The 14,084-nt window shown below is 31.6% G+C and overlaps 1 pseudogene; it reads left to right on the plus strand.

Annotated features, from left to right (window-relative positions):
- The first annotated feature begins 1,477 nt into the window (after positions 1-1,477).
- On the plus strand, positions 1,478-8,421 carry LOC128169989 (fucolectin-like; annotated as a pseudogene).
- The last annotated feature ends 5,663 nt before the right edge of the window (positions 8,422-14,084 follow it).

The raw sequence follows: 14,084 nt of genomic DNA on the forward strand, positions 1-14,084 counted from the left end.
GCACAAAAGCATTCATGTTTGCCTAGCACAAGAAACGCCGGAGCTCGATGAGGCTCGAGAATTGAGATAAAAAAGCGTTGTTATTTTGCTTGGTTTTCTTAGTTTATCCCTTTTCTTGCAAATATTTTGTTAAGACATGTAGAAGAAAAAATATTTTAAATTTCAAGATCTTTTGTATGACATCACGAAAAAGGGGCTGGCCCCTCAAATTAGGGACCTAGAGCCCTTGAAAGTTTTCACTTTATAACTCAAAAGCGGTTAAGATTTCAATATGGCTGTCGCTGCAAAAGTTGTTCATTATGATCTTATCAACGTCGTAACAATAATATTTTGTTCGGGTATTGCGTAATATGAGTGTTAAAAGCTAGGCTTGTTACCATGTATTTGTGTTTTATTTGGCAAATAAACAGGGTATTTGTGCGTATTACTGACATAAATGGTACCAGATTACATACGGGAAGTGTTTAAACATTTAGTTTTTTTCTAGTTAAACACATTATGGACAAAAGAACTGCTTCTATGAAATGCATTTGAGTCGCATTTAAAATCTAGCTGGATTCCGAACTGTGTATGTGAAAAATTACGTATCTGATCCCTTGCCCTAACCGCATGACTATTTTAAAGAACGAAAATAGAACAGTGTACATTTGTTCATAAATAGTTTTGAAGTTTACATAGTTTATTTGTTATAATAGTTCTTATGAAAAGGACAGATGTCAAAGTCGTAATACAACCATACGAGCTACGATGTAAGGGGTCAGTTTAAACACGAGGCGAAATACATTTGTAAATATCTTGTCTAAATTGGTGGTTCTAAAAACATTGGCCGGATTAGGCAACATCCGGTTTAGAGGAGAATGTTGCAAATTAATTATGGTATTTAATGCAGTAGGTCTTGATCGTGTATTATTGCAAATTTTTCAATTCTTCTGATATATAATAGATTGCATCGATCTTATTTACGCGACCAATTTTCATTTTCGTTTTTTTTTTTTTTTTTTGGAAAACAATAAATTCATAATGGATCTTTCATCAATAGCTCTTTACTGAGATATAATTTGTGAAAGGTCATAAAAGCAGATATGTTAATGATTTTATGATGTGTTACGTTATAAATTAGAGGTTTTTAGAGGTCAAATGTCCAACATTTTAATCACCCTTAGATCAGAAATGAAATATCTTTGGAAATGTAGTATAGAAGAAAAGATGCTCAAAATGATGTACTAAACAATATTAAACCTTCATAATGTCATTAAATGCCCCTATAAGGAGATCAGGAATCGGCCCCTTAAACTTTCTTTCCCATATATTTTAGGAACCGTAATGAATTTCTAAACACTTGTTGAACAAAATGTGTTTAAAATTAAAAGACCTTTCATTTGATATTAAGAAAAAAAAGAGGCTGACCCCTCAACTTCAAGAACCAGAGGGTTCTAAAGACTTTCTTCTAGTCCTTTACTGAGAGATATTTTGTAAAATGTCATTAAAGCAGGTATGTTATGTTACAGTTATGTATCCAAGCAATGCATTGATTTTATCGTGTGTTACCTATTTAGGTGTTTTAGAGGTCAAATGTCTGTAAAATTAATCACCCATATATCGAAAAGTAAAAATCTTATTAAATGCAGTATAGAAGAAAAAATTTGTTAAACAGGCCCTATTAGGGGTTAATGGATCAGCCCCTAAAACATTTTTTACATTTATTTCATGAACAGTAAGGAATTTCCAAACACTTGTTCAACAAAATATGTTTAAAATTTAAAGACCTTTCATTTGATATCAAGACAAAGGGAGGAGTGACTCTTCAAATTAGGGATCAAGATGATCCTAAAGTCTTTTATCTATTTTATCGTTTACTGAGAGATGTTTTGTAATAGGATATTGAAGGAAAATTCAGTATAATACGTTTAAATATCCTGATTTTCTCATGCGTTACCTAACTAGGGTTTTTAGGGGCCAGAGGTTAAAAAGTTCAATCATTTCTATCTTAATTGGAAGAAATGCAAGTATTTAAAAAAAGCAACGTAAGAGAACTTATACGAAGCACTACAGGAAAGTATAAGCTCTCAACTTCTATTTCCAAATCATGATTTGTTGTCGAAAGTTAAAGTCGATGACGTCATATCTTCTTCTGAAAATCAGACGGAAGACCTCCTCGTTGCTCGCAACGAGATCGTGTCTAGTTCTTCTTCTTCATCCAAATTTGTCCAGGCCGTAACTTAAATACCCTTTGACATTAAGACTTCAATCTTGAAACATAGGTAGATGGTATTGAGAAGAAGTGCACGCCACCAAGAGTATTAACCTATTTTGTATTTCAATGTCAAGCTTTTTATAAAAAATATTGTCCGGACCATAACACAAGACTCCTTTAACATACATACTTTTAACTTGTATCATAGATAGATGGTATATAACCTAGTTGAACCTTATCAACATTTTTTACCTTGACTTAGAATCTTTATTTCAAGGTCATATTAGAAAAAAACTTTATTGCTCAACTTCTGAATATACTTTGACAGAAGGACTTAAAACTTTAAACAAAGAACAATAATTATACACTTAGGTGTACTATTGAATAATATTTGACCTTGAACTTGTTTTACTCAAGGTCAAATTAAGAAAAAAATAATAAAATTTTGTCTGGGTATTTACTTTAAGACCCTTTGACATTAAGACTTCAAACTTGGAACATAGGTAGCTGGTATTAAGAAGGAGTGCACGCATTCAAAAGTTTTGACCTTTACCTATGTTGTTTTTCAATGTCAAGCTTTTAATAAAAAATATTATCCAAACCATAACACAAGACTCCTTTAACATAAAGACTTTTAACTTGTATCATAGATAGATGGTATATAACCTAGTTGAACCTTATCAACATTTTTGACATTGACCTAGAATTTTTATTTCAAGGTCATATTAGAAAAAACTTCATTGTTCAACTCCTGAATATACTTTGACAGAAGGACTTCAAACTTTAAACAAAGAACAATAATAATACACTTAGGTGTACTATTGAATAATATTTGACCTTGACCTTGTTTTACTCAAGGTCAAATTAAGAGAAAAAAAATTGTCTGGGTCATAACTATAATACCCTTTGACATTAAGACATCAAACTTGGAACATAGGTAGATGGTATTGAGAAGAAGTGCACGCCACCAAAATTGTTGACCTTGACCAATTTTGTTCTTCAAGGTCAAGCTTTTCATAAAAAATATTGTCCGGCCATAACACAATACTCCTTTAAAATACAGACTTTAAACTTGTATCATAGATAGATGGTATATAACCTAGTTGAACCTTATCAAAATTTTTGACCTTGACCTAGAATTTTTATTTCAAAGTCAAATTAGAAAAAAACTTCATTGTTTAACTCCTGAATATACTTTGACAGAAGGAATTCAAACTTTAAACAAAGAACAATAATCATAAACTTAGGTGTACTATTGATTTATATATGACCTTGACCATGTTTTATTCAAGGTCAAATTAAGAAAAAGGTAATAAAACTTTGTCTGGGTCTGGGTAACATATAGCTGACATCATTCTTTTTCAATTGTTAAATTTGCCCCATATTACAATCCCTGGGGAGAAGGGGAGACGTGTTTTTTTTGTAAAAAAAAAAAAAAAAAAAAACAATACCTACAAAATTTTACAATGCTTCAGAAAGGCATTTATAATAGACAACTGAAATTTGAGAGTCATTTGTTGAGTTACAAGCGAGTTACAAAGCTTTAAATTATTCGCTATGTAAACAAAGCGTTTGTTTACATTTTGAACGTTGAAGTAAAAATTCCAGTTTTAAACCTAAAACGAATGTGTTAAACATTAAGAACTGCTTATCTATGCTAAAAATAAATAAAAATGTAGACAAATAAGCTGGAAAAATGTTTATTTTACTGGTATATTAAACCAATGTAAACAAAAAGAGGGCACGGGCCTTGTTTACATGACAGAGAATTGTGAGCCGCGTATCTTGCTTATAACTCTTCGATGACTCATATTTTATTTGATCATTTGAAATGCATTTCTAAAGCATTGTATATAAAAAAAAACATAAAAATAGAATTTGACCAAAAGCGTGACCATTCCCCCTTAAGCAGAATATTCCACAATTGAAAGCATCTTTTTGATTTGTATGTGGAGTTGATGTAATCTTCCAATCAGAAACCTTTGTCTGAACATAAAATTTCTCCTAGTAATCCTTCACATATTTCCTAAATTGGAAGATATTTTGTAGACTATTATTTCCATTCCATATAAAAGATATATAAATTGTTAAGACCAGTTTCTGCAGTCTTCACAATACAGTTATTTCAAACTTTTTTATTACTCCATTACCTTTAAAATACCTTTAACTGTTCACAATCTTTCTCATCTCTGTTCTTCTTTCACCACAAGAGTTGAAAAAAGATGACTCATCTTTTCACTACCACAACCTGGAAACATGCATCCATGTAAATTTGATAAAATGCATCAATAGTTTATTTAATTAATGAAGTTGTTAATTTGTCTTTCGATAGCTGGTAAAAGTGGGACAGCTGAATAAGTGGAATAAAATAAAAGCAGATAAGATACATGATTGTAGTAATTTATGCTTTCAACTTAAAAGTCTGAGACATACTGACAACCGTACCACTAAAGTCAAATGGTGTGATCTGTGATATATTCCCAATATACCATCAGCCTCCAAATCTACATCCTGTCCCGAAAGAAAAAAAGGTACCGTTGATTATATATGTCATCTTCGTTTGATTACAGTAAATGACTCTTCTCCCCAAATCATGAAGGCAATAAACTAACTGAGACAAGTAACAGGCTAGAAGCTGCAAATGTAGGATAAAGATATTTTAAAAATGTTGTCAATATATTTATATTTAAGATCAGGCCATCCTTATAAACAGGTTTGTTTGGAATAACCGCTTGAAGGTTTCTAGACCCAAGAGCATGGCAGGTTGTTTTTTTTTCAAATTTGAAGATTAACTAACTAAAAATTGGTTAAAAAAAATATGTCCATATAAAAAACTTTTTTTGGCATATAACATTTTATCACGGGGGCATATTTCAATGAAGTGGAAGGCAAATCCAAACAAACAATTATTTTTTTTTTGCGTCAAATGAATAGTTTCCTCAGTGACTATATCTGGGCTATTCTTACCCCGTCTGTAAGGCATTCATCATTTCTCAAAGAACGAATGTCTTCATCCATTACTAATTTGCCGCACACTTTGGCAACAGGAATGTAAAAATCTTTATTCATTGACCACAAAAGCTGTACAGAATAGTCTTTTTCTAAACAAATGATAAAAGAAAAATACATTTTATAGAAAATGATATTCATTCTTGATATTCTGTGACATTTTAACAACTGTAAAGTCCCATTAAACATTATGCGGCACACAATTAAGATATCTCTGAACCTTCCTAAAACTGTTCTTATTAATATGGTAACTGTATGCTCATTGTAACTTTATCTCTTCCTGATCATTCAAACACCTCTCTGTACATAAATTGGTTTGGTCCAGTAAATTCAAATAATGCTTTTAACAGTCAATAGTTAATAATTAATATTAACAAACACAAGGCCAAGCCTTGTTTTCATGTAAAGAAATGCGAGTTATATATCTTGCTTATAACTCTTCAACAGATATTCAAATTTTCCTTAATCATTAGAAGTGCATTTCTAAAGTATTGTAATCAATAAAAATAGAAAAATTAAATTTGATTAAAATCGTGACCATGCCCCTTTAATGTTAGTTTTAAAAATATCTGGAGAAAAGTTTCACATCGTTTTATTGACTTTCTATATATGATCTTTCTAACCACATTCTTCAGGGATTTTGTTTATGAATCCATTTTTGATATATATTATTTACCGTAATTAACCGTTTAGAAACGCAATTTTTAAAATTATGGTATTCAGAAGTATTCGCGAACCAAATTTCAGAGATGTTATTACAATGGTTTAAATAAACTTTGCAAATAATTCGCGACGGCTAATCAACGACATCAGTCATGTTCATGATAAGGTTGATTCAAGTAAAAATCAAGTGTTCTCATTACCCATCGTGACCGTTTTGTAGACTGCCAATGTACAAGAAGACTACTGACGATCAGTGTGTGACGCTCTCCAGTAACAAAGTCCATTGTATTAGAGGTGGATTTTCTAGTAATCTGAATTTTACTCAGAAAAACACATGTAGTAAGAATTACCTGCATGTAAATACATTTGTTTCATACTTTATTGCTAGCCGTAATTTTCCAATTTAATGAACACCTTTACAGGCTTTATTCGGCATCACATTTCCAGGTGGATTAGCTTTTAACATCGATGTGGTAGTGGTTTAATTTGTAAACAAATTATACAAATCTGTTGAATCGCATTGAATTCAAAGGACTTTTTGATATAACTGTTTTAAAGTTTAAAACATCAATAACAATACATATGGGGAAAACCACAACAATAACTAACTAAAACTAAAGGAAATTAAGGCCACATTCACATATATATATATATATATATATATATATATATATATATATATATATATATATATATATATATATATATATATATATATATATATATATATATATATATAGTATTCATATTCTTTAGATTTCTCATCGCTGTCCGCTCTTCTAAATATCCAGCCATGTATTTAGTTTTTTGTATCTCAAGTTTCACGAATATTTTAAGAAAGCCTTTTAAGAAAAATGTTAGACACAGAATATACAAAAATGAACAAAACCGCATTGTATTATATTCATGTGTAAAGTGTATATGTCCACGCTTGCGAGGAAAAATCATGAAGTATTTACAAAAATAACATAAACACACAGTTGTATTGATTAATTTCTAAAACATTTTGTTTTTCAACATCACTTATTTCTAGGTATTATGTATAACATTTAAAAGCATTTACTTTTAAATGCCTTTGTTCAACCACAGAAAATATATATTGATTAGACTTAAATAGAAACGACACATTTTACTGTGTATTTATCAAATATTCCTTTTACCTTTTAATGCTTACTCACGAAGGGCGGTGAAGCTCAACAAACTAAAAACACAAGGTTTTGCGCTAAATGTAACAAAGAATGATAATGCTTAAATATTAATTATCCTTAACTTTTTATACTGATGCAAATTATTTTGACTAACAAATACACTTTAACTTTTTTTAGTTCTGCAAAAATAGTCTTGAAGAAAACAATTAAGGAAATTATATCAAATGTCCTCTATTTTGCTTTAGATTTATTTTTGTATCAGCTTAAAGCGTAAAAATGCAAAACTATATTAATATCATTTAAATAATATTTTGTGCAGCACAAATTTTACTTATGACAAAAAACTTAATAATATTTTGAATTTTACAACGTAAACCATTAGGAAACTACTTCCTTAATGTTTGCTGCAAAAGTCGATACGAGTTCAATCGCATGATATTTCAGTATTAGCTATTTATAATGGAAAGTAGCTAAATTTTCAAGTAATAAAAGTCAATTTCTCAGCATTTTATTATGAAATTAAATTTTTGAAATTTCTAACAGAAACACAATTTGGCATTGTAGTCATTGAATGAAAGTTCATCTAAAATGAACAATTATTTCAAGTATTTTTTTTTTGTCATAAACAGTCACTGTATCACATTGTATTTTATTTACACAATCACCAAACATTTTTGACAGTTCTTTTAGCACTTGTATTGGGTAAACCTACCGAACAGTCTTCAACGTTTCAACTTTATGGAGCACAGTTGGCAGTAGATGGTAACAGAGGTACAAACCTTCTCCAAGAAGGGTGTACACACACAGGTGAAAACGATACAAATCCCTGGTGGAGGGTGGACCTACTGACTCTGTATACCATTATATCTGTCAAAATACTCAACAGAAGGATTGACGCAGGAGGAGGTAAGTGTTCAAAGTGACGTTATCATGTATGCTGACAGAGACACTACATTACTAATTTATTACTTGGTTGCAAATGTTTTTGTTGAGAAGTAATTAAATTTCTAAGAAATATATAACATGCATATGAGTAATAAAATGAAGAAACAACTTTAACTTGGACAACATTGTTCTTTAAATGTTTTTGTTAACTTTTACACCTGCGTTTTAATTTTTTAAAGATGCGTCAGACGGCTTTGGGACGTTACCGTCACTGTAGGGTTGACAGAATCTGAAACTCCTTGTGGTTTCTTTGCTGGTCCCGGTACCGCATCACAGCTGGTCGTGATCGACTGTACAACATTACGACGGGGAAGATTCGTTAAGATCTCCAAGACAACTGAGGCTCTTACTCTATGTGAAATTGACGTGTTTGGATTATCCTTCTAATTAATATCAAAGATACGATACCGTTTTATGTTAAATGTTTGCGCGTTTCCACCCTTTCAGGTTCACTCCTTATAGATGTGAGAAATCATAGCGATACTTATTCTTGGAGTTTAACATTAAACTAAATGTTATATATCTATAACACTGCATGCATGCTTTTTATGAACTTTTATATTGAGTTTCTTTTATTAAAAATACCTATTACACTGGAGTGCTTTTACCTAATCAGAACGTGTTGGGTTTGATTCCGTTTTATAACCGTCAATAAAAAAACAACAACCTTTTTTACAGGTAGGAATAACTGTAGAAGCTACAATCCTCACACTGATGATATATTCCCAGCAATGCTAGATACTTTATTTGATCAGTAAGAAAGCTGTTTTGTTTTAATCAATACCTTGTAAACATACTTATATTCATAAACCTAAATTATATAATCTGTCGACTATTTGATAGTTAACATCAACACTAGAGGTACTGTGAGCAAGCTCACAATTGATATCCCCCGCTAAGAAAAAAATCATAACGAGTGTATTTTTGCTATTATAGAAAATATTGGATTAATCTATTTCACTGTCCATTTTCTATAAATAACAACTGCTCTATTTATCAAAACTGTTAAAGCTAATAGGAGTAAACAAACCCACTTATATCCGTTAATTCCATTTTATTTTAAGTTAACTGTTAATGCATGAGAACGTTTGCATCCTTCCGTTAACAACCATGACTTGAATCAAATGAAATCCACACGTCAGCCAGCCATATAATATTTAAACATTTTATTGGTATTCTGAGCCCGATTTTTTCCGAATATTTTTTCCACACATTTTTTTCCCCAACAAAAAAAATTTCATCGGGGCAGTCCATTTTCAGAGAGACGGGGATGAGAATCTAAAAATACTTTTTTGTGGCTTGAGACAAGCAAGCTTTGTGTCAAATTTTAGCTTCTAATTTTTACATTAATACAAGACATGACACAGACAGAATTTAGCATTTTTAGAATAATGACCTTGAACTTCCTCAATTAACCTTGGGTCAAGGTCATGACACACCCTTTGATCATAAGCAATATTTGTGTGAAGTAAGAATATCTAATAAATGAGGTCTATTGTCTACATTACGATTAACAGCAACATCTATGTAAAGGAAACACGTAGTTTTAATAAATGTTTCAATATCAACGTTACGATACATTCCCTGAGTACTATCGAATGGAATGCAGATTGTGATATCAAAGTTAAGTGTACCGCCATATTGTATGAAGTACAGACAAATGTTTTTCTATACATCGCTGTAGGAAGCCTTAACATACCTGCACGAGGGTGTATCACACGGGTAGTATACACATAAAGTCGGTTATGGCATGTGCGGTTTCAATAAACACGCTTAGAAAAAAAATGCATGTTTCAAATGTTACATTACACTTTCTATAATGTTACAACAATTGATATAAGATTTTTTCCATTTTCCCAGACATTGTCCTTGACTGCTTGGTAACGTTTGTACAGGGACACTTGGTGAAATGTAAGACACCGTTGGAAAATTAAAATAAATTGCGATTTGTATGGCAGTTACACGTACACTCTAATGTGTACTGCATTTGTTAAGCTACCACCAGTCGTTAATAAAAAAGTTATTATTGGCCGATAATGTGTAGATCAAATATTGTCAACTAGTTGATAGTTAGTTGATTTTGAACCAAAAAAGACTTAACACGAAAATATAATATAAATTTCACTAACTAAGCTCGAAGTCGGGAGTGAACGGTTACCTCCACTTTCTGCAATCATGTAATAATATTTTTTCATTGTTAAAAAAATAATATTAATTTTACTGTATTGACTTAATGGTACAAACAACTTCAACTTTCTGCAATTTACATACATATGTTGCACTTACATCGGAAATAATTCTATTAAATATGTGTATGTAATAATTATTTCGCCAAAAAATTTAAAAAAAAAAAAAAAAAAATAGAAGCCTGTTCTCTCTTTTAAGTAATAATGGGGAATGCAAAAAAACAAAATATAAAAATCCAGGATTTGGTATCAAATATGGACTTTGGAAGAAACTAAATTTCAGTTACTTTTTTTTTTACAAATTATAAAAAAATAAATGTTGCAGTAGGTGACAGAAGAATGCAAGGTTTGTTAAAATCTCGTACAGTGGGGTACAGTGTTGGTCAGTAGAGTACATTGCCTCTGTACAGTAGATGTACAGTCAATTAACAGAAGGGAACAATGATTATACAGAAATGGCAACGATGTCTTATAATTATTGGAAATACCATCAGATTTTGAATTCAGAAGTTAAAAGAACAGCTATAAGGGAAATTGATTGTAAATGATGTAGAAATATCATAAAGAACAAAGTAACTTGCAAAAATATCCCATTCTGTTTACGATATAATCGTTCATTGAAATGGGTTTTTTGTCGATTCCATTGTTCAAAGACAGCTTTTCTAGAGAATCTTTTAATATATATTATTAATTTCGTTAAAAGCTTTTCAAGGAGAATTCTTCAATAAAAATTGATTCAATTTTAATTTATATTTTTGCTGCGAAAAAGATGCACGTAATAGGCTGGTGGTATTTAATACAAAGTGCAATTGTTAAAGCAAAGCAAAAAACAAAACCTTAAAACAATCATTTAATTTCATACTTAAATCCGAAACAAGCACAGAATGGTTCACCTTCTGATTAGTAAATATTTGAATGAAGTGACATTTACAACAGTACTGCTGTGTGTTGTATCATTGTACGAGGGGGTGACATCTGCGGTTGTTCCCGGTGAGAGGTATCCTGGTTCCGTTGTTCGGGTGTTGGAGATCATTGGACAACAGCAGTGTGTCCGGGAATGTAGACACAGACCCAAGCTATGTCGGGGAGTCAACTACCGGAAACAGGAACTGCTGTGTGAACTTGTGTCGGCCATCGACAAAACGGAAACCAATCCCGACTATGTTAGAATTGAACTCAATCAGGTATTGTTTTATCTCTTCTGTTTTTGACTGGTCAATAATACGTAAGAAATGCCCATTATACGAAGAATCAATGACATTTTTTTTTGGGATCATACATTTTTAATATTGCTTGTCCTGAGGAATTAGATTTTGTTAGAAAAACGGACTCCTTAAAGCGAGCGCAGCTCGCCAGCGCTGCGCGCCGGCGAGCGAAGCGAGCTCTAAGAACCAGTGTGCGCGGGAAAAAGAACGAGCTAAACCTACAGTTCATCAAACAAATTTTTTTCTCTACGTCCCATAATGCTCTCTAATGTTTTCACCCGTGGTGCTATGCCAAAAATGGCCGACTTTTACCTCGTAATTTACAGTGACTTAAAGTTTGAAGACACGTTTTGAGTACCGCATATGCTTTGGCGAGACTCAAAAGATTTGTTACATGCTTCCATACCTCCGTAATGAGTCGAGAAAAGTAAACAAAGACGAACAAAGTCATGGATGACGTCACAGTGCACTCGCGCTATATTTCCCGCGATAAATTAAGAGGTGGAACATCTGTAATGCGTGTACTAGCTATTTCAGTACAGACTGCGATACCTGCCTCATTGACGTATGATTTGTTTTTAATTTTTTTAATATAGAGATTTTATGTATATATATTAGCAAGAGCCATACTTTACTGTCATATCGATCCATTTTAAAGCTAATTGTGCATGAATGAGTAGGGAGGAAATAAACAATAGGACATTTTGAAATAAATCAAAAAGGAATAAAAAAAAAAATAAACAGTTAAACAAATTATGTAGATATGGGATATAGTCAGACCATTAAATTTAAAAGTGGGAAATTACACACCTACAAACAGGTACCGGGCTCTCTCTCTCTCTCTCTCTCTCTCTCTCTCTCTCTCTCTCTCTCTCTCTCTCTCTCTCTCTCTCTCTCTCTCTCTCTCTCTGGGAAGTGGGTTGCGCTGTATGTATCATAACCATTAAAATTAGAACCTTTGGCATACTTATTGTAGAGCAATATACTCTCTCAAAAATTCTTTGACGTTCGTTGATACCTAAATAAAACTATAAGTTGACAATGATGCAAGGTATGTGTATAATTCTTGCTGCGCTCGCCAGAACGGTATCACCGTAAAACATATTATTTAAGGGGGAATAATAAAGAATTCTTGTAAATTTACAAGATATAGAAAAAATATGCCTAAAAAAAGCTGTAACTTGTGTGCGAGAACCTTCAAATGGTTAAGAGGCTAATTTGTTCAAATCATGGCGTTTGAGATACTCATTATTAATTTTTTTTTCTGCATCTTGTAAACAATGTAATTTATTAGTAGTTATATGGTAATGTATAAATTGAATGAGAGATATATCATAGAAAAAAATAAGATTGCGGGTATGATAAGGCAACGAATGCGACTAAATTCCTCTGATCGATATGACGTCACAATAAGCAGCATGATGTCATATTTTACTCAGAAATATGTCGATTTTAACTTTATCTCTGGTTTAAATTATAAAAACTACAGGCATAAAATATCACTAGAAACTCTTCTAACTGAATATAGCTTCGATTTCTCTCTATTGCGTATAATTAACATTGATGACGTCACAAGCATGTTTAATAGAGAAGATCATGTCGGGAGACAAATCATCGGAATGCAGTGTAAACAATGCCGAAATAAGACTTATTTAATACAGATATCTAAGATTTAGATGAGTGTCAGTTAGGATTTATTCAGGATAATACAGGCATGGATATTTTGTTTAATCAGCGAGTGTTTTACGGTAAGCAGATCGACATTTAAGAGCATGTCTACGAGAAAACCATGCAAAAGGTGGTGGGGGCAAGGTTCTCTGATCAACTTCATATTTTGTGTGTATCTATGTGCACCTATATGAACTACATTGCCAGAATTTTTTTTTTGGTGTGGTCACTATAACATGGTTCTACAGCTCTGTAACTAAAAATAGCATTTTTGTCTCATTAAAGAATAAAATTATGCAAAATTCACAGATTTCTTGTTGGAAATTCTGAGTTCAGATTAACTATAAACTCAAAAAGTCATTTAGAGTTAGTAGAAACAAGATACACTTGTTCAACTTATTTTGTGATGATTCCCAGATATACGACCATTTAAGTGCAGATAGGTCACACATTTGGCATGTTTTCAACTTTTTGTAAAATTGGGAAAATAAACATTTTTTAAAGGCCTGAAATTCAGAAAATGGCACTTCAAATTCAACAAATCTGTTTTCAGTTATTAGAGGACATTAATATTTACATTATATCCAAAATCTGTCTTTGGACTCTCAATACTTTTGGGAATATGTTGTCTTTAAGTTAAACAATTTTCGACTTTCAAAAACTCCCCGGGACCGGTAGTTTAGCATTATATATGCATTGTTACACTATGTATCGAGGAAAAAAGCTGACATCAGTAAATTAAAGAATATTTTACTGAACTGTAACATTGAAACTTCACATTTCATACATATACAATGTAATATTAAAATACATGGGTTTTTTTATTTGATTCATATAGCTAATTATTCGCAAAAAAGTAGTCACAATGATATTCATATGTAGACACAGTAACTAGACTAAGTAAAAATACTATCTTAAATGTTCTAGAGGTAAAAATGTTATCATACCATCATTATTGTATAGGAGTAGTGTAATGGTTTTACCTTATTTAGTTTATACATTATCAGTAAATTCCATATGAAGTGACAGCAAAAATGAAATCATAATACTAAAGGGGAGTTAACTC

The sequence above is a fragment of the Crassostrea angulata genome, unplaced genomic scaffold, assembly GCF_025612915.1.
Source record: "Crassostrea angulata isolate pt1a10 unplaced genomic scaffold, ASM2561291v2 HiC_scaffold_272, whole genome shotgun sequence".
Taxonomy (NCBI): domain Eukaryota; kingdom Metazoa; phylum Mollusca; class Bivalvia; order Ostreida; family Ostreidae; genus Magallana; species Magallana angulata.